Below are 25,106 nucleotides of genomic sequence, written 5' to 3'. Positions count from 1 at the left end.
GGTTTAATGAAACAAAGGATGACATTTCATCTTCATTACCAATATAAACATCGCTCGCTTAAAGGTTCTGTAATCAAATCTCTCCATTGTTCGGGTTGCAAGTGAAATTAACATTCGGTGGTTGGACCGAAATGTAAATGAATTTCAGACATGCTAATTTGAAAGAGCGTTAAAATATTGCAGAGGTTGGTATATCGTTATAAATCCGTGTTTGTTTTAAATGAAATATGGTGTGTAATAAGGTATTTTTTAGCCGGATTTCCAACTCGTGTTGGAGAAAAAACATTGCTCATGATATGAAGCATCTTCTTCTTCAGTCATTCCCTCAATTCTAAGGTTCGTGACATTATGTCATTTTGTTGTCATTATTATTGAACATTTATCTTCATACAAACATACATAAACTCACACCCAAACGGGTTAGGCAACGCACGTGAAGCCTGCTCAAGTTATAGTGCCACTCTTGGAAATTCATTGCCTTCTACGACTGCTAGAGGAGAGGACTGGTGAAATTAATAGTTCTTACTACCCAGAATTCATCTACAGTCATAATCATAATCAAATTATTTATTCGTAATAAATTTAAAAACTACACATTATGCATAAAGTATGACTAAAAACTACAAATGCACAAGGGATGGGTCAATTGGGCAAGTTTATCACGAAATGGTCCTGTCTCAGCATAATTCCGACCCGGAGGTCAGCGCTGATCTTCCGAAGAGACCATTTGCGAGACACGAACGCAGCCGCGAGGCTTAAGCTAAGAACATACTACGCGGACGTCCGTCGTAAATCGACCGCGACCGCGACCGATCAGTGTGCACGGAACAAAACATCCAGCGAGCCAGATTTCGATCGGATGTCCATGCGCTCAAGGTCACGTCCACGTCCGTCGACCGATAGTTTGCACGGTTATGTGTAATTTCATTGTCCAGATTCCCGTCCGCGGTCGATTTACGACGGACGTCCGCGTAGTATGTTCCTAGCTTTAGACACCTATCCATTGGTGGTAAACTATCTCCTAGGTTTCCAGTGACACAGAGCGAGTGAAATCGTCATGGCGCCCGCGCCGCGATGGTTCAATGCGCACGCGGCGATAGGCGGCGTTTAATCCACGAACATTCGCGTTGTCTTCGATGCGACTTGTCTGACAAACTGACCTAAGTGCGTTTTCACATTATCCGATCCGATATCGGATGTCGGACCGATATTCTATACATTACAGGCGCCATCTTGGATTTTTTCTATTGAAATCCTTGGGTTGGGTTAAATTGTGGCGTAGGCGAGAGGCTGGCAACCTGTCACTGCAATGTCACAGTTTCGTTTTCTTTCAACCCCTTATTTGCCAAGAGTGGCACTGAAGCTTTAGTAGTTTCATGTGTTCTGCCTACCCCTTTATGGGATACAGGCGTGATTGTATGTATGTAAATCCTTCCAACATCCGACATCGGATCGGATAATGTGAAAACGGACTAAAATCTCCTGTGGGCTATTTTACCAGTGACATTGACACTTGAATCTGACAGGTGCCTATTTCTAGGTTGATAAGTAACATTGTTACTTAGCTTAGCATCAATATTTCCTTGTTGAACCTGTCACTGCAATGTCACAGTTTCGTTTTCTTTCAACCCCTTATTTGCCAAGAGTGGCACTGAAGCTTTAGTAGTTTCATGTGCTCTGCCTACCCCTTTATGGGATACAGGCGTGATTGTATGTATGTATGTATGTATGAACAGGCAATGAACGGCAAAGTGTCAGTGTCGGGCGACAATTAGTCACTGTTGTGAAATGGGCCACTGTTCTACAGGTACTTTTTTACGTTCACGGAAAATGTAGCATGCATGTAGTCGTCTGGGGGCATTGTTCAGTTTCTCCATACAATTAATGTCATTTTCCGTGACGGTTACGTTATTGAGTAACCTATTCTTAAACCTCAAAAGTCAGGGTACTAATTCTTAAAACTCAATAGCTCTGTAGATCTCACGATATTCATAAAAAAACGTAAAAATTAATAGTACATTACATCAGAGGCCGGGAAAATGAGGATTTCCGGCCAAGTGGGTATATACGGCCGAGCGAGCGTGCGAGCGAGGCCGGATAGGGATACGAGGCCGGGAATCCGTTTTCACGCCGAGGCATGTATAGTGCTTTTCTCAAACATACAATGAAATAAAAAAAAATGCTCTAAAGGACAATATTTTATAAAAAAAAGTTACTTTGCAGGCCTAGGCCTAAAAAATAATATGGAATCCCTTTACAGTCCTCTCGAGTTGTTGCGCCCAAAAAGCGATACTTCCCAGCCCATTTTAAGGAACGTAAAGACAATATTTCATTGCATGTTTGAGAAAAAACTCTTGTTTCGTTGACTCCTCATCCCAGAAAACTTACAATATTAGACTACTGAGAATCGAGCTACTTAAAGTAATTAGATCCTTAAAATTTAAAAAGATAATAGCCAAAAAGCAGAGTACCTAGTCTAATTTGGAATAGCCGTAGGAAAAGTAGTACTCCAGTAACCTTTTAAAACTGGGAATAGAATTCCCCAAATCCACACTAGACAGACAATAACTTCGTTTCTTCATACAAAAATGTCCTCTCATTTACTCAAAGGTTAACTGGAAGAAATCCCTCTATGGGATAAGTTCGCCTTTGTACTTCGCATCTCAATGTATGTTTTTTTAATGTTTTTGTACAATAAAGAGTTACTACTACTACTAAAAATGTCACCCTTGAAACCGACATGATGATGATGATGATATCCTGTTATCCCTCATCAGGGACACAGGGCTCTCAGAAGGGACTTCTATTCTTCGCGGTCAAGCGCGGCCTCCTCCATCTCCGCCCAGCCGAGGCCAACTGATGCCTCTTTTTCCACTGTTCTTCTCCAGGTGGTACGTGGGCAAGCTTGCACTCTTTTTCCGGGAATTTTCCAGGTCAGCCGTTGCTTGGATAGGTGGTTGTTTGGCCTTCGTGAAACATGACCTATCCAACGCCATTTCCGCAGTAGTATTTCTTTGTATAAAGGGTTTTGACCAGTCAGTTCCCATAGACTAATATTAGAGATTGTCCGTGGCCAGTAGACTCCTACGATTCGCCGCAAACACTTGTTTACAAAACTTGGAGTCTAGGTTATCTCTTGCTTGACGGGCCATGTCTCGCATCCATACGGAGGCCCGACTGAAACCGACATAAATAATATATTCGATCCATATCTTTATAGATTTAATTAGTGACAGTTTGAATTAGGCCGTATTTTTTGCTAATCCCCTTACCCGCTTCGAGCACCGGCCATGTAGCGGATGCCCTACAAGAGTCGAAAAATATAAATAAGTCAAAGGTATTATGTACCCAGTAAACAACCGCACGCGTGTCGAGTCTGACCTAAAACAAAATAATGTCAATGTCATAACATAATATATCGATACCTTTGGGTTCAATTGGCGTAAAGGACAAAATGCAGGTTTTCAGGAGAAGCAAAAAACAACTTTTTTTTTAGAAAAATGTTTATATCTTTTTTGTTTTTTGACCTATATTTGTGACGTATATAGAAAAATATGTAGATTTTTAGTATCCTTCACTTAGTGTAGCAACCGTAGTGATAAACTAAACGGTTTAGAAGTTAGATGGTTGTAAAGGACACGTCAAAATGCTATGGACGTCCTTTACACCCACGATTTTTTTGAACAATTAGAGTTGATAGGGTCGTAAATGACGGTCTTAGATGATTTTTATACAAATTCGGGGCGTAAATGTAACCGGAATGGTACAAATGGCAACTGTTTTTAGCTTAGTTTACAATTGAGAAACTTGAAAAATGTATCAAAACGTAGTTAATATGGCATAGAATAGCCACAATAGTGTTACAGTGTATATTTATCTAAATATTTAGCAGAGACAAAGAACAAGACTATTTTATATCCAGTTTTGCAATAACGAAATGAAACAACATTTGCTTAAAAACTATTTAATATTTTGGAAAGTTATTATTTTAGTACTCGCCGCTCGGCTGTCTCAATAAGTTGACGCATTCCGTATTTAATTCTAGCAGGGAAACGCTTTCGTAGTTTAAGTAAAACACTAATTGTAATCACGTAAACTTTAATCAGCAACTGTGAATAGTAGACTATATTAATACGACAGTAATTTTAAGTCTAAAGTAGAAAGAAGTTTTAAGAATAACTAAGAGTTAAGTACTTATTTATAAATGCAAGTTAGGACGCGTATACAAACTGTAGTCAAGACTACCTACTATGTTGATTCATATTTTTGATAATTTTAAAACAGAAGATTGTTATTTAGTCGTAAACCTGTTAAATAAGAATAATCTTAATTATGAGTTCAATCCTAGAAATATTATAGTCAATGCTTTAAGTACCTGGGTACATAGCCAAGTCACCAAACGCTAACGCTCATTCGCTAGCGAAACGCACCTGTTATTGTCGCACTAAATGTTAGTATAGTCTACTGTTAAAGTTTACTGCCGGTGTAGCTGAACGGCAATCGTCGACGACAGACGCCGACAAAAATGCAGTCTGGTGCAATACGCAAGAGCGATAAAGATATATAGCTACGAAATAGATATTATCGTGAGCGTTTGTGCATTTGGGTACGTACCCTGATTACCAGAATGTTTTTTTTTAATTACCTACATCTCGCCGCAGTATAATAATACTACGAAAGCGTTTCTCTGCTAGAATTAAAGACTGAATGCGTAACCTACTGACTATTCAGACAGCGGCGAATACTAAAAAAATAACTTTGAATTTGTTGCCAAAGTATTAGATAGTTTTTAAGCAAATATTGTTTCTTTATTACAAAACTGGATATAAAATATTAGTCTTGTTCTTTTTTGTTGCTAAGATAGCTTAAATAATTTATAATACACTGCATTAAACTGATGTAGAGCTATTCTATGCCATATTAAGTACGTTTTGATACATTTTTCCAGTTTTTAATTGTAAACTTAGCACAACATTTGTACCATTTCGATTACAATTACGCCCGGGTTTTGTATAAAAATCATCTAAGACCGTCATTTACGACCCTATCAAATCATGGGTGTAAAGGACGTTAATAGCTTTTGACGTGTCCTTTACAACCATCTATCTTCTAAATCGTTTAGTTTATCACTACGGTTGTTACACTAGGTTAAAGATACTCGTAATCTGCATATTTTTCTTATACACGTCACAAATATAGGTCAAAAAAACAAAAAAGTGGGTTTATCTTTCTCTTGGAAACCTGCATTATATGTCCTTTACGACAATTGAACCCAATGATATCGATTACAGTTGAGGATAAAATATTTTTAGTGCTGGTCGTAAAGGACGAAGAACAAAAAAACTTGTCCTTTACGCCCAACTTTACCACACTACTATAGAAAGTGATCCTTAAAAAGTAAGGGCTTAAAGGGCAACAATATATAACAAGGTGACTTACGACTATATTTTTATTTGTAGATTTCCTTTACGACACAAGTAATAATTTATAATTAATGACTTGATATTTACGCCCCTTCAGAAAAGCTATTTTTGCAAGTCCATAGTAGAAAATCTTGGTCGTAAAGGCAACTTTTTGAGAGATATCGAAATTTTAACTACACAGATCGATAGCGCTTGAAATTCTGAACAAAACTGTATATATAACTCATTTTCGCCAAAATGTCCTTTACGCCAATTGAACCCAGAGGTATCGATATCACACCTTCGCTCACCTCCGAAAATGTCATCGCAAACGCAAGTCAATCAAATGTCGGTCCATCTTGTGACGTCACCAATTTTCACCTGTCCGACCTTGCATTGAAGCTGCATTAAACTGTCAAACATCTTTTACAAACAAACCAACCCTTGTCTACCGAACCGTAAACTGTTTCCACACAATTTCCGACCTTACCCTATCCTAATTAGGAAGAATTAATGGTTATAGTTGCTTGAAGTTAGCTCGGTATTAATTACGGAGGTATAAACCGAAACGATTCATTGTTTTCAGGTTGCATAGTCGGAAAACGGTAGGGAGCCCCAGTCGGTGGCTTAGCGTTGAGCCGGCCGCACGTCGAACGTCCGCTCCGCTCGACCCGCGAGTGTAACACCAATTCGAATTTCAAAATATCGAAGTGCCATCTTTGTTTTTGTTTTTTTTTTCTGTGTGCAGTGCCAGGATTTGACTCAAACAGACATAAAACAGGTTGGTTGAACAGTGCACATAATACTTACGTAAAAAATGTTACTATTCTAAATTCTTGTCGATTGTGTAAGTAAAAGTGAGGAAAAGATTGTTAGACGGTAATAGCACAATAGGTATTTTTTATCGGAAACTCGATGATACGCTTTCGGTCGAATTTTTAATTAAAGATGTTTTTGTCTGTTGTGCTGTCTTTAGGTGTCATAATACGTGCGTTTAGATTTTATTTTTGGAAACGGGAAAATAAAAAATAACTTTCGTTTTCCTTTTCACTTAATGAAAATGAGACAAAAAATGTTAAAACAGATATTGGTTACAAAATTCTTAGCTAGTTTCAACTAACATCACAGAATTGGTCCATGAGAAAATTGATATAAATTGATTGAGGCCGTCTAGTTTTTTCCTTGTGGGAAATAAATGTAAACAAGTAGTGACACTACTGACTTAATATTAGTTTGGTTGTTAAATTTAAACCATTACCATAATATTGAGTAGGTACTGTTTGATGTTTTATTTTATTTTATTTGGATATGAAACAAACGGTCAAACTAAAAACATTGACACAGTGTCTTCTCTTAGGCCGGCAACAGACAGTCTTAAAATTCATAATCTTAAAAAATAAGAATGTGTGTGGACAGTCCCGAAACTGTATGGAACTCCGTGTACTCGATCTGATTTTTGTAAGATTATGAATTTTAAGACTGGCTGTTGCCGGCCTTAAGTTAGACCTATATTTTCAATTTTTATTATAAAAATTAATCCACGTACTTACCTAATCTTTATAATAATAAATTCACCGGTTTTTGATAGCCCCTTTTTTTTGGATCCAAAATAAATAAAAAGTTTTGAATAATTATTAGGTAGGAATATATGCTTTATTTAACTAAATAAAAGTATGACCTTACTTTTATTTGGATAGAAAATATAATAAATATGTACCTATTTATTAAATTTCAAAGGTCATTGGGTATACAGGGTACCTGAATACAATGCCCAACTTATTTAATTTTAAAAACTAATTTTATTTTTATTTTACAACTGTTTGTGATTTTATTATTATTGTACAAATTATGTCGTTTCAAATAAAATAAAAATTAGAAACAACAAATAGGTGTAAGTCACTTAGAAATGTGATATTTAGTGTTTGATGTTTATTTGAAAATGGGCTTTGTTAAGCGCGGAACCTTACATAGGTATTTATTATTTATTAAAAATGCATATATAAAGTCCAGCAAGAACTGCTAGAAATTAAACAATGGCAACACTGTATTTTCATCCCATTCAAAACAATTTATTTTGCCATGGTGAAATAATCATGGTAAAAATTTACTTAAATTCATTTGTCAGCTAACCTCCTCAAAAATGTAATCGACTGAAAATTGCGAACTGAAGAAGATGCACACATTAAATAATGATCCACATATTAAATAATGTTGAGTTTTTAATGTACTTAAAAATAAAAAAGTGACCTTACAAACTTCCTTACAATTATTCTTGCCAGCAATGCACAGCACATAATATATACTTATCAATAAAGGGAAATGCTACCTCATAAATATTAGCCAGCGATGTGAGTAATGACAGTTACGAAGTGCACGCAGTACATTGAATGTGCGGATTTCGGAAAAAATGCTGTTAATTTAAATAACTATGATTTACTGACTAACACAAATAATTGCAATCAAATTATCAGGTTCTTAATAAATGCCCGCAAGGTGATAACACACTGTATATCCAAGGGCTCACCTTGTACTTGACTGTACATCACTTATCATCAGAGGTTTGGTTGCACTTATTATAGTGTTAGATCTCTGATACACATACCTACTTATGGATTAAATTGTGGCGTAGGCGAGAGGCTGGCAACCTGTCACTGCAATGTCACAGTTTCGTTTTCTTTCAACCCCTTGTTTGCCCAGAGTGGCACTGAAACTTGAGTAGTTTCATGTGCTCTGCCTACCCCTTCATGGGATACAGGCGTGATTGTATGTATGTATGTATACCTACTTATGCTAGTATCAAACCAAGCTGCATATCATTCACTATGATTTATGAATGATACTGTTTATAAAATCAATGTTTTTTGAAGATTTGGTCAAACTTTTCTTTTTAAGTGCCAAAATATTAAAAATATTTAAATTATTGACCATAATGGTGTGTTTTGATACAGAATTTGCGAGCACTTTGCTTGCCTCAAAAAAAGAATATAACAAATAGATAGTCTCTTCAGAAAAACATAATTTCAATAAAGTATAGGAATGTCAAAAGTCATCTTGCTGACAATGACAATAATAAAATTGTTGGTTCTTATTTTGATCGATAGGAAAAAAATCCCTTTTCTATAAACATAGAAAAAAGTGTATTGTCGCATAATTTCAAATAGGTACAAAAATGTCAAAAGTCACCTTGCTGGCAATAATAAAATTATTCTCATTTTGACCGATAGAAAAAATTCCTTTTTTATAACCATAGAAAAACTGTATTGACGCATTGTTTACCACCTTGATCAAATGTTTGCTCAGTGTGTTTACAAATATTGAGCGAATAGAAATAGAAACAATAGACAATCTTCAATAGTTGATTGTGTTTAGAAGTCGATGGTCTCTTTTGTTTTTATTATTATTTCAGATATATAATTGACCTATTGTCCTCTTAAAAAAATCAATCGTTCTCACTTGGCACCTCAACAAACGACACTCTTTTCTCTTTTCTTAGGATAAATATTTGCGTCGACTTTAGAACATAATATATGCCTATTTCATGAGTTTCCTTTCAGTTCTATATCAGGTTAGGTTATGAGGTCGGCCATCTTTTTGATATCGTCCGACCATCGGCTGGTGAATTAACGTCTTATCGATACCACTCGTCCAATAACCTCTTTAGGTTATGGTGGTCTCAGTCAAATCGACAATAAAGTACTCATGAGCTCTGAATTGTATATTGGTGTGGTCGAAGGGGAAAAGGTGATCATGGCTTGGTTGGTGGTTATTATGGTGGTCTAAGTCAAGTCGACATTAGGTAGTAGGTACATTTTTAGTAATACTGATCAGCTCTGAAAGTGTAGGCATCTGAAGGAGCTATTAGTGGTCTTGGCTAGGGGGCTACGGTGGTGTCAAGTCGACAACAGTAGTAGTTTATCTCTGTTTGGTACTCTTTATGGTTGACCACTATTAATATAAAAAGTTAGACCTATGACTTCAAAATAAAATGTTTCTTGTAAAGTCAAGATATCAACGTTGATGTTGAATTCAAATACTCCAGTAATTTAAAACAATGATAACTTTCGGAGCCCTTATTGTAAATATCTATAGCTTAGATAAGGGCATTTTCGCAAGAAGAATGACCAAAAAAAGTGTTTAAAAAGTAGTAATGAAGTGGAAAAATTAAATTTGGGACGCTTTTTCCGCCTAGTAGGATTAAAAGGGCTCGTGATCTGAGTAGGAAAAAAAATTACCATTTTGAAAAAATAGTACATTACGATACAAGTGCGTAAAAAAGGAAGTTCGAAACGAGTGGCGATAAATTAAAACACGACCGAAAGGAGTGTTTTAAATCGACACGAGTTACGAATTTCCTTTTCGCACGTGTATCGTACGACGTTTTTCAGTACAGATGAGCCTCCGAAGTTTCGACCTGGCATATAATGAACCACTTCTCGCACTAGTGCGTAAAAAAAACACCATCTGTACTGAAAAAAAAGTTTTTGAATCTTTTTTCGTGAAATTGCCCATAAGCTGTGTTAAGTATCATACTTACAAAATTAAGATTACCAAAATGTTTATGTGACATTACATTTTCTAAAGAAGTACAGAACATGAGAAATGAAAAAGATTAAGTAACTCGTTTCTAATGAAAATACCTACTAGAAAAACATTAAGACTAGACAAATATTAGCTATATTCCAAGCATTTTCTAACATAAATAAACCACCTAAGCCCTGTCTACACAAAAGTGGATTACCCTGAGAACTGACCAATTCCCATTAATACCGGAGAACGTACCCTTGATATTAGGCTTGTGTCGTTCACGAACTATGAACTGTTAGGAATAAAATCCCATCAATGACCGAAATGAACTGAATCTTTCCGTGGTCTGAGAATCGGTCTTTGCTCATTTAGTTCAGTATAGGATCGGCGAGCGCGAGCGGTTTGGATCGAGAACGAATGTGTGACTGCGCCGACCGAGAGCGAGAGCTACTTAGCAGAGCAACAAAAAAAGTCAAGTTTTCATATTAAACTTCGGTTACTTACAACCTTTCGGCCCGGAATGTTACTATCTGTGGACTATTCGTATAATTTTGACACTATCGGTCCCATTCGTTCTGATCTTTCCGACCGCAGTGATCGCTGGTCTGGCTGAACTAAATGAGCAAAAGACCTAAAAGAGCGAACTAGTTCATGGGAGCGATTGAACGAGATCGGAGCGCTCCGATCAACGAACGAAACGGCACAAGCCTACTTGATATAATCCCGGATAATTGGGAATCACACACTGATCGGAGTAGCGAGTATATTTTCATTTGGATTATTTTTTTAACCCCCTACGCAAAAATGACGGGGTGTTATAAGTGTCTGTCTGTTTATCTGTCTGTCTATTGATTTAAACTAACACGATCTTCACTCATATTATTTGCTAGAGTCAGGACCGAACCACTGCATTGAACTGCATAATCCCAAAGTCCTTTCAACTGAACGTCTTTACTATAGCAGGAAAGTACGTGAAGCGATTGAAATCAGGAAACATCGTAATTTCAATCAAAATGAAGGGCAAGGGATTTCATCTTCGTGGAATCCAGTGATTAGCAAGTGTAAACGTGAGAAAACTTCCCGTCCCATACCATCGGATGTCGTGAGTGTTGTATGTAGGCAGAGTGGCAACCCTAGCGTAAAAGTGACTGATGACAATCAAGTGCGGGTAGTTCGAAAAACTCGTACAGCTAGAAGATGTTGATACAACTCCCAGCCCTACCCGTGACCACGGACGTAATGTCATGTCCGAAACGTCGGGTTAAATATAAAACGTAAGTTTTACGCGATTAAGTCCCGTTTTAATTTAATAATATCTGTCTGTCTGTCTGTGTGTATCTGTCTGTAAAATCGAGTTTTTTTAACAGATGAACCGATTTAGATTAAGTTTTTTTTGTTTGAAAGCTGAATTAGTCGGGAATGATTTTAGCCATTTTCGATGAAAATCGGTCCACTATTTCGGGGTTTTTATCAAAATGTATATTTTGTTTGATTTGGATTATTGTTTTTAAAGCTGAAGGAAATAGTCGAATTTAAAGTTAATGCCACAGTATAAAGCAGTAATAACTCTTCTAACAAACTTCACTCCGCGCGGTGTATCGAAAACTACTCTCCATATGCACCGAATACATGCGAAACTGGTAAGTATTGGGCTGGACAGTCGGGGCCGCGTTTGCGCGCTGTGTTGACGTGTTGAGTTCGGGAGAAAATGACGTCAGCACCGAAGACATATTTTCGTTACTGTAGTGTTTATGGGTGTATGGAGAACAGTTTTCAAAATGCGGAAATGTCAGAATGTTCTTTAGAATTCCTAGACACCCAGAAAAGTAAGTGGTTGTTATATTTTTGCAGTGTTAGGTACATTATTGCTTACGTAAATGGCGTAAAAGTGAGATTTAAAGCTAGAATGATACATTAAAATCAATAAGGATTTATCTGTAACGACATTTAGGTAGATGCTGCGATCTATCTAGCTCGAAAGTTTGGTACCTACTTAAATATTGTGCAAACATCTATTCAAACATTCTATGTAAATACGATTTCGTCAGTATTTAAGAAACAAACACGTACTTGAATCTTTATTAGATATAAAGGTAGAAAGAGTAGGGTACTAGTATAGCGCCATACACAGTTACTACGAGTAGGACAGTAGCACAGGTACAACCCTGCGTGACCTTGCGCAGTAGTAACGACCGCGTCGCCGCTGCCGGAGATTAACTACTGATTTATCCTTATACTGTGGTTATTTGTTTTGCTCGCGCGATTATTGATAGCCGAGTAAGCGATACATTGCAATATTTAACCCCGAGTGAAGTGGTTTGAAAAGTGCATTTCTGCCTACAGTGTGGAAATGTAACAGGGGCGAATGTTTTAACGGTGGTTAATACAAGACCTAGGAAGTATATTGAAAAAAATTTCATTCAGAAGAAAGTCATCATTCGATGTAAATAAAAAACTTTTCATGTGCCAAATTCATAATAACAGAGTCTATCCTGCAACTACGGAACAAATCAAATTATTTTATTAAATATTTTTTGATTTGTTGTTTTTCAAGTAGTCACACTACTATATATCAATTATAAACTGAAATAGATATCATACACGAAAGAAAAAACGACAAGGCCCACTAGTGGCCGAGCCGGGAATCGAACCCAGGTCTTCAGCTTACGCGGCTAACGTCCTTACCACTAGACCACCCGCCCGCCGTGGTACTCTGATAAGGTTCTTTATTTCGTGTATGATATCTATTTCAGTTTAGATTCTGTCTTGCTTAATTAAGCAAAAAATAAAGAATAAAAAAAAATACATATTGTATGCGGCTAATGGTTGAAAACAACATCCTATAAGTCTAACACCAGTACCTAGCAAGGTTGCCACACACATCTCCAGTCTCATTAACCTAAATACTCGTAACGTGAGAATTTAGCTCCCAGTCTCTTATTAGGAGGGACGTAGGTTACAAAAAATACTAAAAGGCTGTCTGGTATAAAGGGGGGGGTTACCATGAAGTGCTAAAGCAGTTCAGTTTAGGTTGAGAGAGAGGGACGGAGCTATGAACTGCTATAGCTTCGTCCCTTTCTCTCAACCTAAACTGAACGGCTTTAGCACTTCATGGTAACCCCCCAGGTCTATTTAATGATACAAAAAGCTTCTTGGCTTTGAGGCGTATTCTGATTCAAAGAATTGGTGAATAATTATATGTGTATTTGATATGTCGGTGGCAAAAGTGACATTTACAAACCAAGATAAATATACTCACGCTTGTATTCCCATAAAGGGTAGGCAGCGCACATGAAACTGCTCAAGTTTCAATAACATCAATATTTGACAAAAAGGTCACTTTTGACATGGCTACTGTTCTAGATGCATGACTAATAAATAATATTTGCATGCGGTATTTACTAACCGATACGACCTTCAATCCTTGGCGTCGACCAGACCAATATTAGCAGCGTGACACTATAAGAAAAAACTAAGAAATGCGAATATAAAAACAAACAATTGATTTAAAATGATTCCGACTCGTGTCACTTATGCTGAACTACATATACTTTAAATCGTAAAGCCGTAACACTTACATTTAATTCATAATACTTACATTAAGAGGATACGGTAGCGAAAATGCTAAAATGGAAAGGAGCCCCCCTTTCAACTTGGGAATTTTAGTTAAATATACAAGTGTTATTAACTAGATTTATCGAAAAAAAATGTCCATTAAGAACAACTCAGTCAAAAGATATTTCAAAAAAATCTTTAAAATCGAGGTTCCGCTCTCGACTCTTTCCTCCTTCAAAACTTAATCAATCGGAACGAAATTTGAGAATCTGAATAACAATGAAATAATCTATGTCGGACCGTTTAGCTTTTTTGGTTAATTGTTACCAATCTTGAGTATCACACCTTTTTTTGCGCCACAATGAAAAAGGCCGTTTTTGGAAATTTTTGATTGGCTCTAGAATCTTTAAAAAGCAGAATATCAAAAAATCAAAACGGTCCGACACAGATAAAAATAATAACAATCTGTGTTGAAAAAATCATTGCTCTATCTTCAAAAACCAGGGAGGAAATAGTCGAGAGCGTTTGTATGGAGAATTGACCCCTACCGTATCGTCTTAAAATTTTCAAAAGTTCATGTCATTTTGTTAGGGGCTTAGGGGGAAAAATACAACAGAGGGTCAAAGGTTTGCATATATTATCCTAATTAAGTAAAGATAAATTTTAAGGCCATAGTTTTCTAAATCCTGATTTCGAATCAATTGTAACATGAATTTTCTTGATCGGGGTTACTTAGCTGTAAACATAGAAGTCATATCCCTTGAGGTATGAACCTAACCCGTACTTACTTAATGAAAGTTTGGTTATGAGTAGTACTTATTACATTAGTAATCGACTTAGATAATCGGACGGGAAATCGAGTTTTGATCGAAAACATCAAAGCTTTTTGGTATGTAGGTACTTTGATTGGCTATCAACTTGTACAAGGATAAATGTCGATGATGTTGTTCATAAAGTTCTTTTTTTACTGTTATGGACGCGGTTAATATAAGTAAAGTGGTTTTAAGTCCTAAACCAGTTGATAAAAAAACTATAATATTATACATACATTAATTTTCAACAACGGATGTATTGGATATGGTAACAACTCAAAGCTTGGATATATAAATATATTTAAAGTTAAACGTATACAGCGAAGATATGTCGCCAGCACCCTTGATACAATGCCTCAAGGGCCTATTATAGATGTAAGCTAACCATTAAGTTTTATGTTCAGTCTTAGTTTCTGTATTATGGAAATTTGTTTATTTAAAGTTCTGTAGTTCTGTGACTTCATCCAGTCTTGCCATTCGGTCAAGGTTTCAACTGACCTAACCTAAACGAAGCACACAAAGTATCAGTAAGGTGCATTAGGGTAATTCCTAAAGTCGTCTAATTACGAAAGTCTCATAAAAATCACCATTCTTTCCATCATATCAAAATTCCCCTTTCGGAATTATCCGAGCATTTCTGTCATTCGGAATTAACCTAATGCACCTTACCTACTAATAAATTTGTCATAAAAATCATTTTTTTTTTGTTTTCTGCTTTTCGAGTCCATCTAAATTGCGAAAATTGCCTATTATGTAAAAGTACGTATTTCAGAATCAATACTGTTCGTGTAAAATACATACCTACACCGCATAGTTGTTAATGAGGTTCAGAAAAGGGGACGGACTGAAAATCAGCGCTGCGCAGTCAGTTTGCAATAAAATGGCTGCGCAGCATAACATGCTGAGCCCGTTCCTTTTGACATGCATGCTAAGTGTCTATTTTATTTCTTTATATGTTTGTGTAAATGTTCAATTCTTATTTATTTTGTGTGTCAATAAATGTTTTCTTATTCTTATTCTTATAAACATGTAAACAGAGTAGGTAAACAGAACAGAGTTGCGACCCTCAAGGAAGGTCACCCGATAAGTTGCACGCCCGATGGTATGCCTCGTTACACTGGGTTTCGCAAATTATTGCAAAAAATGGCGGCTTTAGGCTGAGCTGCACTGATAGCTAGAATATTAGAGGCTTAGAAATTACTAGCATGGAAATTAGGTCACCATATGAAAAAAATCCAATTCTCTAATCAGACGATTATTTACCGTTACAATAAAAATATTTATACACAATGTCTTAAAAATCTTGATTCTGAAAGATGTCTACATTTTATAGTATACGGTGGCAATATAAAAGAGTAGTGACCTATGACACCATATGGAGTAGGTCCATCGTAAAGTTATCTTCTAATTTGATGCACACCGAAATATCTCGTTAGCTTCTAATTCCGTGCAAGGCGTGAAGAACTTAATAAATCAGTCATAAGGACCATTAGTTCAGGTTTCTAAAATATACTGACAGTTTCCTATACTTAAAATAAAATATTTTATGCAGTGCACGAAATAAAGCACCATATAATTAAGAGAAAAACATGGACAGAAGTTATGTTTAAACATAATTTCTATTTAATAAGTCAAAGAGAAAGATATAAAGTAAATGAATTGACCGTTACGTCACTCCTTAGTATTTCATAGTAATTCTATATTAGAAAATCGTTTTGACAGTTCTTAAAAAGAAGCTGATTTGACTAGTAGGAAACTAGCCTGTTGTCAAATCCTCCTGAAATCTTGGCAAAGGATCATAGTCCGCATAAGGTACCACTTACTTAAAAAATCAGAAATATATTTTAAGACGGAGTTGACTCAAACTTGTCGTTTTATATCCTTTTCCCCTCACTAGCTCGGAAACACGTGTTTTGTCCTTTAATACCAGCGGGTAAAAACGCATTTTATCCACTAGTGGGTAAAGTAATTTGACCTTAAATAAAGTCAAATTAACTGTTTTAAAATTGATAAAAGTAGGTGAATCTAGTAATAAAGATGATTTACCACCTGTGGAACTACTGGAATCAGTGATAAATGCGTTTTTTGCGTTGTAGTTTCCTCGCTATAGTGAGGGGAAAAGTTTTGTGTTACACTCGGGTGCAAATGTATTTTACTTCTCGTGTGTTTCAATTCCACACTCGGCGTTAAAATACAACTTTGCCCCCTTGTATAACAAATAACTATTTCTTGTTGCCTTATTTTTTCTGGCTTCGTCTCTCTTAAATCATAATTTTGAATAGAACTTACCAAATATTCCTTACCCAACAACAAATATATATTTCTTGCCAGCTATTTTTCGTAAACGATGAATATTAATGGTCGCCGTGCCTAACCAACTGCGCAAGAGAGCACAACGTGTTACGATACACGATTACCAGTAATAATTACATGGGTTTGCTCGTAGCGCGGATGTCAAAAATTAACTTCCTTTGCAAAATTGATATCGAAATCTGAATTGTTTCTATCGAGTAGGTAATACGTTATCAATGTTATTATGCGACTGTCCTTGGTTTCGACCATATAAAAAATATGCACATATAAAAAATGTGTCAAAAATAAAATCCCACGGGGAAAGATTAAACCCACCTATATTAGTCCCTCTTCTAGTACAAATACTGATTAGTGGGATTCGAACAATGTTTACAAGATATCTCACGGATACGGTACTATAACGATTGTTTTTTGGTCGATGTCACTTTTGACATTGAAATATGTATTGTATTATTTGTATTCGAATCGGGCAGTCACTGAATCAGATAGGTATTTTTTGTTGGTAATAAATTTGTAATTTACGTCAAGAATGTATTAAGCTGCTTTATTATAAATTAAATTATAAATTATATAAATTTATTTCAAATAACAAAGATTCATATAAATGGTTAGTAACATAACATAACATAATACAACAAATTGTCTTATCATCTACATAGGTTAGTATTCTTATAAGTATCTTAAGTTAGTATTCTTCTTTTATTGCAGCAGTTTTGTAGCGAGACATTACTGCTGACTACATAAATATTGTCAATATGTAAAACGAAATATTGTTACTTTAGTGCCGGTTGGATTTTGGATATTGGTTGGAAGCTGCAATAAATGAAGAAGCTGCAAATGCAAAATAAAAATGACCAGCCATAATGTTGAGGTCATAATGAACAACTTTTACTAAGGAAACAATGCTGAAATCACGAAAAAATTTAGCTGTTTCACAGAAATGAGCGGCATGGCGTCAGTGGGAATGTATGAAACAGACGATTTTTATTAGGGTTCCGTAGTCAACTAGGAACCCTTATAGTTTCGCCATGTCTGTCTGTCCGTCCGTCCGTCCGTCCGTCCGTCCGTCCGTCCGTCCGTCCGCGGATAATCTCAGTGACCGTTTGCACTAGAAAGCTGAAATTTGGTACCAATATGTATATCAATCACGCCGACAAAGTGGTAAAATAAAAAGTGGAAAAAAATGGTTTGTTAGGGTACCCCCCCTACATGTAAAGTGGTTTTTTTTTTCATTCCAACCCCAACGTGTGATATATTGTTGGATAGGTATTTCAAAATGAATAAGGGTCTACTAAAATCGTTTTTTGATAATATCAATATTTTCGGAAATAATCGCTCCTAAAGGAAAAAAAAGTGCGTCCCCCCCCCTCTAACTTTTGAACCATATGTTTAAAAAATATGAAAAAAAATCACAAAAGTAGAACTTTATAAAGACTTTCTAGGAAAATTGTTTTGAACTTGATAGGTTCAGTAGTTTTTGAGAAAAATACGGAAAACTACGGAACCCTACACTGAGCGTGGCCCGACACGCTCTTGGCTGGTTTTTTCGCTATTAAGACGATACGGTAGGGGTCAATTCTCCATACAAACGCTCTCGACTATTTCCTTCCTGTATTTTGAAGATTGAGCAATGATTTTTTCAACACAGATTGTTATTATTTTTATCTGTGTCGGACCGTTTTGATTTTTTTGATATTCTGCTTTTTAAAGACTCTAGGGCCAATCAAAATTTTCCAAAAACGGCCTTTTTCATTGTGGCGCAAAAAAAAGGTGTGATACTCAAGATTGGTAACAATAAACCAAAAAAGCTAAACGGTCCGACATAGATTATTTCATTGTTATTCAGATTCTCAAATTTTGTTCCGATTGATTAAGTTTTGAAAGAGGAAAGAGTCGAGAGCGGAACCTCGATTTTAAAGATTTTTTTTGAAATATCTTTTGACTAAGTTGTTTTTAATGGACAATTTTTTTTCGATAAATCCAGTTAATCACACTTGTATATTTAACTAAAATTCCCAAGTTGAAAGGGGGCTCCTTTCCATTTTAGCATTTTCGCTACCGTATCCTCTTAAGACCTCAAAAGTCAGCACTAATATCCCACCGCAATACTGCTGCTATAAATCTATCGTTGGAATACGAACAGAACTTTAGTTGCGAACTCTGTTCCTGCCATAATCCTCTCGACCGCTCTTCACCTTAAAGTTTTTATATTTCTTAAATTAGTTCTGCAATTGCTTGGTCAAGTATTATTCTCCTTTATCTCTAGTTGTAGCTTCTCTGAGACTGAGTAATATTTTACTGCACAAACGCCATTGTTAGAGCTGTGGTAGACAGTAAGACTAAAGATAGAGGTCAAGTTATGAGAAAGAAGCGTTTTTTGACCAGTTTTTAGATAAATATTACCTCTAATATCTAAGCGCTGGTATCCTAGCGGTAAGTACGTGCGACTTTCGTTCCGGAGGTCGCGGGTTCGAACCCCGGCTCGAACTAATGAGTTTATGTGCGAAATGTCATTTGATGTTTCCCAGTCGCTTTTCGGTGAAGGAAAACATCGTGAGGAAACCGGACTAATTCCAATAAGGTCTAGTTTACCCTTCGGGTTGGAAGATCAGATGGCAGTCGCTTTCGTAAAAACTAGTGCCTACGCCAAATCTTGTGATAAGTTGTCAAAGCGGACCCCAGGCTCCCATGAGCCGTGGCAAATACCGAGATAATGCAAGGAAGATGATACCTCTAATATATAGGACAGTACACTAATTTATATTTATGAGGTATACCTCAAATGACTCGATTCTAGCCTATAATTGCATACCTATGATCGCATCTTATGTGCTCGAGGTATGAAATCTTTGCGGCGTACGGAATGTTGATTCCTGAATGGTGAATTGAAAAACTATGCCATTCAAAAGAATTAATTGAAACAACGCTGGATGTAATCGAACTATGTACATTTGGCACAAGGGATATAAATACTCCTGAATTTTACTGCACACACAACAGTCATTTATGTCCCTGTTTTAACAAACAAAACGTACAGACCTGCCTACGATTATATTTACCAAATATCAACACTCATCATTTTCATCTTCATCGCTTAGATAACTCGGAGACCACAACTGCGCGTTTCTCTAGAAAATATTGCACAACAAGTTGTAAAATGAACTGTCACCAGCGATATAATATATCTGGGTCTCGTGCTGGTCAAAACAAATCGCTCCCGCCTATAACTTGACTCCTCCCAAAGTTAAGGAAAAAAACCGTATTCATTTTAATTTGTCGTGGGGATTTGTGTCCTTTTTAACGTTTAGGTTGATTTATGACCTCGTTTGTCGACGTGTCGGCTCGGAGGAGAAAATAGCTGATCTTGGACGAAAAACTCACTGTCCAAATTAAGGGACGTTCGTGGTGTAAGATTGGATTGGTTGAGTGTAAACAGTGCGCGTAGCCGAATGCACAAACGCTCACGAAACGCTCATGAGAATATCTCTTTCGTAGCTATCTATCTCTATCGCTCTTGCGTATTGGCGCGACAGAGACAGACTACATTTCTGCGGCGTTTCGGTGGCGTTTCGTGTCGCAGAAATGCCACTCAATACGCCTGTCGCAAGCTGTTGAACCCACACATTTGTATTGGACATGTGCAGTCTTTTTAACAAATCTAAAAGTTCTCTAACTGGATGTAGTAAATAGTGTTTTTATGCAAAAGGCGTTTAAAGGAGGTCAAAAAGACGAGTGGCATGGGTAACAATTTAAGGCGAAGCAGAAATTGTTAATAAAGACGTCACAAGTATTTTTGACTCAATTAAACACCGTTGCGTACAATACTTTTCCTTTTACTACGACCATGCACTTAGTTTTTAATAGTTTTCTAGAATAACTTTCGTGAAATTCACACTGTTTCCTGTATTTTGACGCAAAGGTTTGCACTGTCATCCCGCGCACGCGCGCAGTATCGTTATAACAATGCGTTGTCATCGTTACAGAGCCAAACAATGCGTTTTCAATTTTTTCGTTACTGCGCGCATGCGCGGAAAGCCGTGGCACGCTAGCTTTGGGGAATAGACTTTTATGTGGGGTTTTAAAGATCTATGCACGACCCAGTAAATGACGAATAACAGTTCGGGAGTAGAAAATAATTCTAATATCAACATTTCCAGTTTCAAATTTAATTTCTCATGGTCTTCACATAATTCACAAAATTGTGACATTGTTGGAACAACTCGCTCTGACAGTTATTTCAGTGATAGGTATAGGGAGTTCCATTTTGGGACATACCGAAGCCTTAAAGTAATTCAAATATGTAGTCCCAAAAATCCCAAAGGGGCCTTATTAAATATTTCATCTATGTACATGAAAAGGGTTGTGAAATATCAAGGCTATATATTGACAGGATTTTCCTATATAATTTGATGATGCTGATGTTACGGCTTTTGTACAGGAAATTTGCAATTATATTCCATTTATTTATCTAAACATAAGGTTAAAGTACCAGTGCTCGACAGTGTATCAGTTAAATGTCACTCTCAATCTTGTCATTGTCAAATAAATGTGACAGAAGAGTGTCATCTTTTTGTGTGTACTATATTGTGACGTTAAATAAATGAATTCTATTCTATTCCATTGAACATTAGCGTACCGAGCACTCGTACCTTATAAGCTCACAGTTTTACAACTGTTTTTAACGGTAGGTTAGGTATATAATATTTCAACGCAAAAATCAATCGGCTGATTTCATTCATTCGCACTCATTTCCGAATGAAAAATTAATCTTAAAGCTTTCCAAATTTCCAAATTAATCACACTTTTGTTCCAAAACCAGACAATTTTCAGTAACAAAGTAAACCATGATTTAACTTCATAAAAATAAGGTTACAAATATTACCGCAGAGGGTTTTCGTGTTAGCGTCCCTTGGGCATCGGCAAAAACGCCATCAATCGATCATTTTGCAAATTTATGCCGAAAGCCGTCTACACAAAGCCTGCCTGTGGATAAGGTGAAGGATGTTCACCGCCGTGAACCTCGGGTGCGTAAGGACACGCCTTGGTTGGAGCGAGGGTCATTAGGGAGCATCTGAAAAAAATAATTAAAGGGATAGTGGCGTATTGTAAACTGAAGAAAACGTGGACGAAGCTTCATCGGCGACAGGTCTGGCGTAGTTGGTAGTGACCCTGCCTGCTAAGACGCGGTCCCGGGTTCGAATCCCGGTAAAGGCATTTATTTGTGTGATGAGCACAGATATTTGTTCCTGAGTCATGGATGATTTCTATGTATATAAGTATGTATTTATCTATATAAGTACCTATGTATATCGTCGCCTAGCACCCATAGTACAAGCTTCGCTTAGTTTGGGGCTAGGTTTATCTGTGTAAGGTGTCCCCCAATATCTGCATTTTTTAAATACTAACCTATTTTAGTGTTTCACTGGCAGGCCTCCCGTTGTTTTTTGCTGTCCCTTCCATTTTGGTTAAAATTTGTGTGGAAAACAATACAAGACAGGGTAATAAATGGGTGCACTTGCGCGGCCAATTTAGGTGTAAGGCCAAGAACGAAGCAATGCCTTGCTAATTACCACTTGCATTTATTTTGGAAAAGACAGTACTACCTAAGAAGAATGTTTACTACGAATGATGACACCGCGAACATGATTATTTAAGACGAAAAATATTCAATATTGAGATTTACTTAGGTAGTTTACCACACAAACCACCAAACCAAACCAAATGAACTGAACCAAATCAACCAAAGTGAACCTTACCAAGTGAAAAGGATATAGAGCGCTTTCTTCAATACACTGTAGTAATATCTCAAACATACATAAAATGTATAAATACAAATTATTTTAAATTTTAATTTAGTTTTATTTAATTTTTTTTAAGGTACTTTAGTTTTAATTATTACAGTTTATTTGTTTAAGATTGTACATACTAGTAACATTTATTTATTGAATAAATTTGTTTACCATAACCTAATAAAACAAATACTTTCGTGAATTATAGTAAATACAAATTAATGAACATTACGCCAATCGCTCCTCTAAAAAAATAAGGCAGCCTTACCTCGACAAGCTTAACATAATAATTGACTGCCCCATAATGAAGTGCTTTTAGAAGTATTAGGGAAGCTTTTTCATTTTTACCCCAAAACCATCGGCTTTCACCGCTCATGGGCTTTCCTGTAATTTCGTTTCTCTCTTTTAAAGTCCAATGCGAAAGGAATTGGGTTCGGAGTCATAAATATGTAGGTACGATGTTTGGTAAAGGAACTGAAATGGGACCTCAGAGTAGTATGTGATGTTTCTTGAAATATGATGATATATTTATTGCCTTGTACCTTTTTTTTTTTTACGGAGTGGGAATGCTGTTACGCACGATGTGTGGGACTCGCCGTTTCTTTCCCCTCCCCTGTCGAGAGGGGGGAAACTTGGCCCTACCCACTAAACCCACTCCGGCGTTCCATCCTCTTTGCTGTTCGTGAGGGCGCGCTGGGATTGATGTTGTCATTGTTGTCATCATATCATTCACCACGGCGCCCTCCGGCATTGCCCGGCCAAGGCACCCGCATAAAGAGGGGGATCAGAGACGCTTGATCCCCCTCTATTGCCTTGTACCTGCTTGTACTAAATGAGTCATTTTTTATTTTTATTTATTTGTTGTTATTAAAATACAGTGACAAACTTATATCTAACATATATTCCCACAAAACTCTGGAACAGAACGAGTTTGTCTGTGGGATCAACAGTCTCTCAATTACATAAACTTAATAATTAACTTTAAGAAATGTCGTTGAACTTCTTAAATAAAAGTAATACATTATTGTAATATATTTAGGTAATGTTTTTTGAGCATAGTTTTAAACTTCTTTGAGTGCTTTTCACTTCGGATGGCTTCAGGTAAGCTATTGAGCAGATATGGAATACGCTTTTTTAGCGATCTGTCACCAAAATAATTATGAATTTTATATATAGAAGTAAATCTATCATTTTGGAAATCATGTCTCAAAATGGTGAATTGATGTGATCATAAAAATTGTTGTATCTTTCCAAAACTTGTATAATAATTATTTGTACAAGGGTGCAAAGTTGTATTTTAACACCGAGTGTGGAATTAAAAAACGAGCAAGTGAAACGAGCAAGTGCACTTGCAAGTTTTTTAACACACGAGAAGTAAAATACATTTGCACTCGAGTGTAACACAAAACTTTTCCGCTCACTATAGCGAGGAAAGTACCTACAATGCAAAAAACGCGTTTATCACTGCTTCCAGTAGTTCCACAAGTGGTAAATCATCGCCATCACTAGATTCACTCTTTTATCAATTTTAAAGCAGAAAAAATGACTATGTTCAAGGTCAAATTACTTTATCCACTAGTGGATAAAGTGCGTTTTTATCCACTGGTATTAAAGGACAAAACACCTGTTTCCGAGATAGTGAGGAAAAAGTTATGTTTTAGTTCATTTGTAGATATAGACAGTAGACAGTCAACCAAATCTCTCAGTTATGGCTCGTCGATGATTTCGCTAACGTCAAGGTTTAAAAAGGCAAGCAAGAGTTCTACATTTTAAAATTTTCTGCAATTTTTAGGGTTCCGTAGTCAATAGTTTAGCCATGTCTGTCTGTCCGTCCGTCCGTCCGCGGATATCTCAGTGACCGTTAGCACTAGAAAGCTGAAATTTGGTGCCAATATGTATAGCAAAGTGAAAAAATAAAAAGTGGAAAAAAAATGTTTTATTAGTGATTTTTTTTTCATTTCAACCCTAACGAGTGATATATTGTTGGATAAGTATTTAAACCTGAATAGGGGTTTACTTAAGTAATTTTTTGATAATGCTCATATTTTCTGAAATAATCGCTCCTAAAGTAAAAAAATGTGTCCCCCCCCTCTAACTTATGAACCATAACTTTAAAAAATATGAAAAAATCACAAATGTAGAACTTTATAAAGACTTTCTAGGAAAATTGTTTTGAACTTGATAGGTTCAGTAGTTTTTGAGAAAAATACGGAAATCTACGGAACCCTAGTACTGAGCGTGGCCCGACACGCTCTTGGCCGGTTTGTTTAGTATCCAACCGCCGTTTAACACTTGTAACATCTCACTTCCCGTCACGTATGTGTTATTCTTTGTTTATTGTTAACAATAATGAGCTAAGTACAGTTACTAATCTTATCTTTGTAAATTATCGGCTTTCTTAGGCCATAGGCTAAGCTTGTTAACCACTTGTCTTTCGCACGATTTATTTTTTAATTCATCGAGTTTTTCTCACTTATGAGAAATAAAAATGTGGAAGTACATAAATTTAGGGTTAGTATTTCACATGTCATTCGCTTTTTTGGATTAATTATTATTATCAACAGGGAGCGTACTTTTCGTGCCGATGAAATCAATTTGACGTCACGCTCCATATAGGGTGATCACAAATTGTTTTATTGTTAATTATTAATCATTAGTCATCAATCATTTTAAGTTATGAATTTCTTTGCATGGTAATGAATGCAAGAAGG

At 36.3% G+C, this 25,106-nt stretch overlaps 1 protein-coding gene across 3 annotated transcripts in view; it reads left to right on the top strand.

The window, feature by feature from the left end:
- The first annotated feature begins 6,012 nt into the window (after window positions 1-6,012).
- Window positions 6,013-25,106, top strand: part of LOC125230981 (Ig-like and fibronectin type-III domain-containing protein 1) — a 375,479-nt gene continuing 356,385 nt past the window's right edge. For all 3 annotated transcript variants that reach the window (XM_048136304.1, XM_048136305.1, XM_048136302.1), the window contains exon 1: window positions 6,013-6,183. The gene's annotated coding sequence lies outside the window, so the exon portion shown is untranslated. The remainder of the gene's footprint in view (window positions 6,184-25,106) is intronic.

Source organism: Leguminivora glycinivorella, chromosome 11 (assembly GCF_023078275.1).
Source record: "Leguminivora glycinivorella isolate SPB_JAAS2020 chromosome 11, LegGlyc_1.1, whole genome shotgun sequence".
NCBI lineage: Eukaryota > Metazoa > Arthropoda > Insecta > Lepidoptera > Tortricidae > Leguminivora > Leguminivora glycinivorella.
The sequence above is the reverse complement of the archived record's forward strand: the minus strand, read 5'-3'. Positions and strand labels throughout refer to the sequence as shown.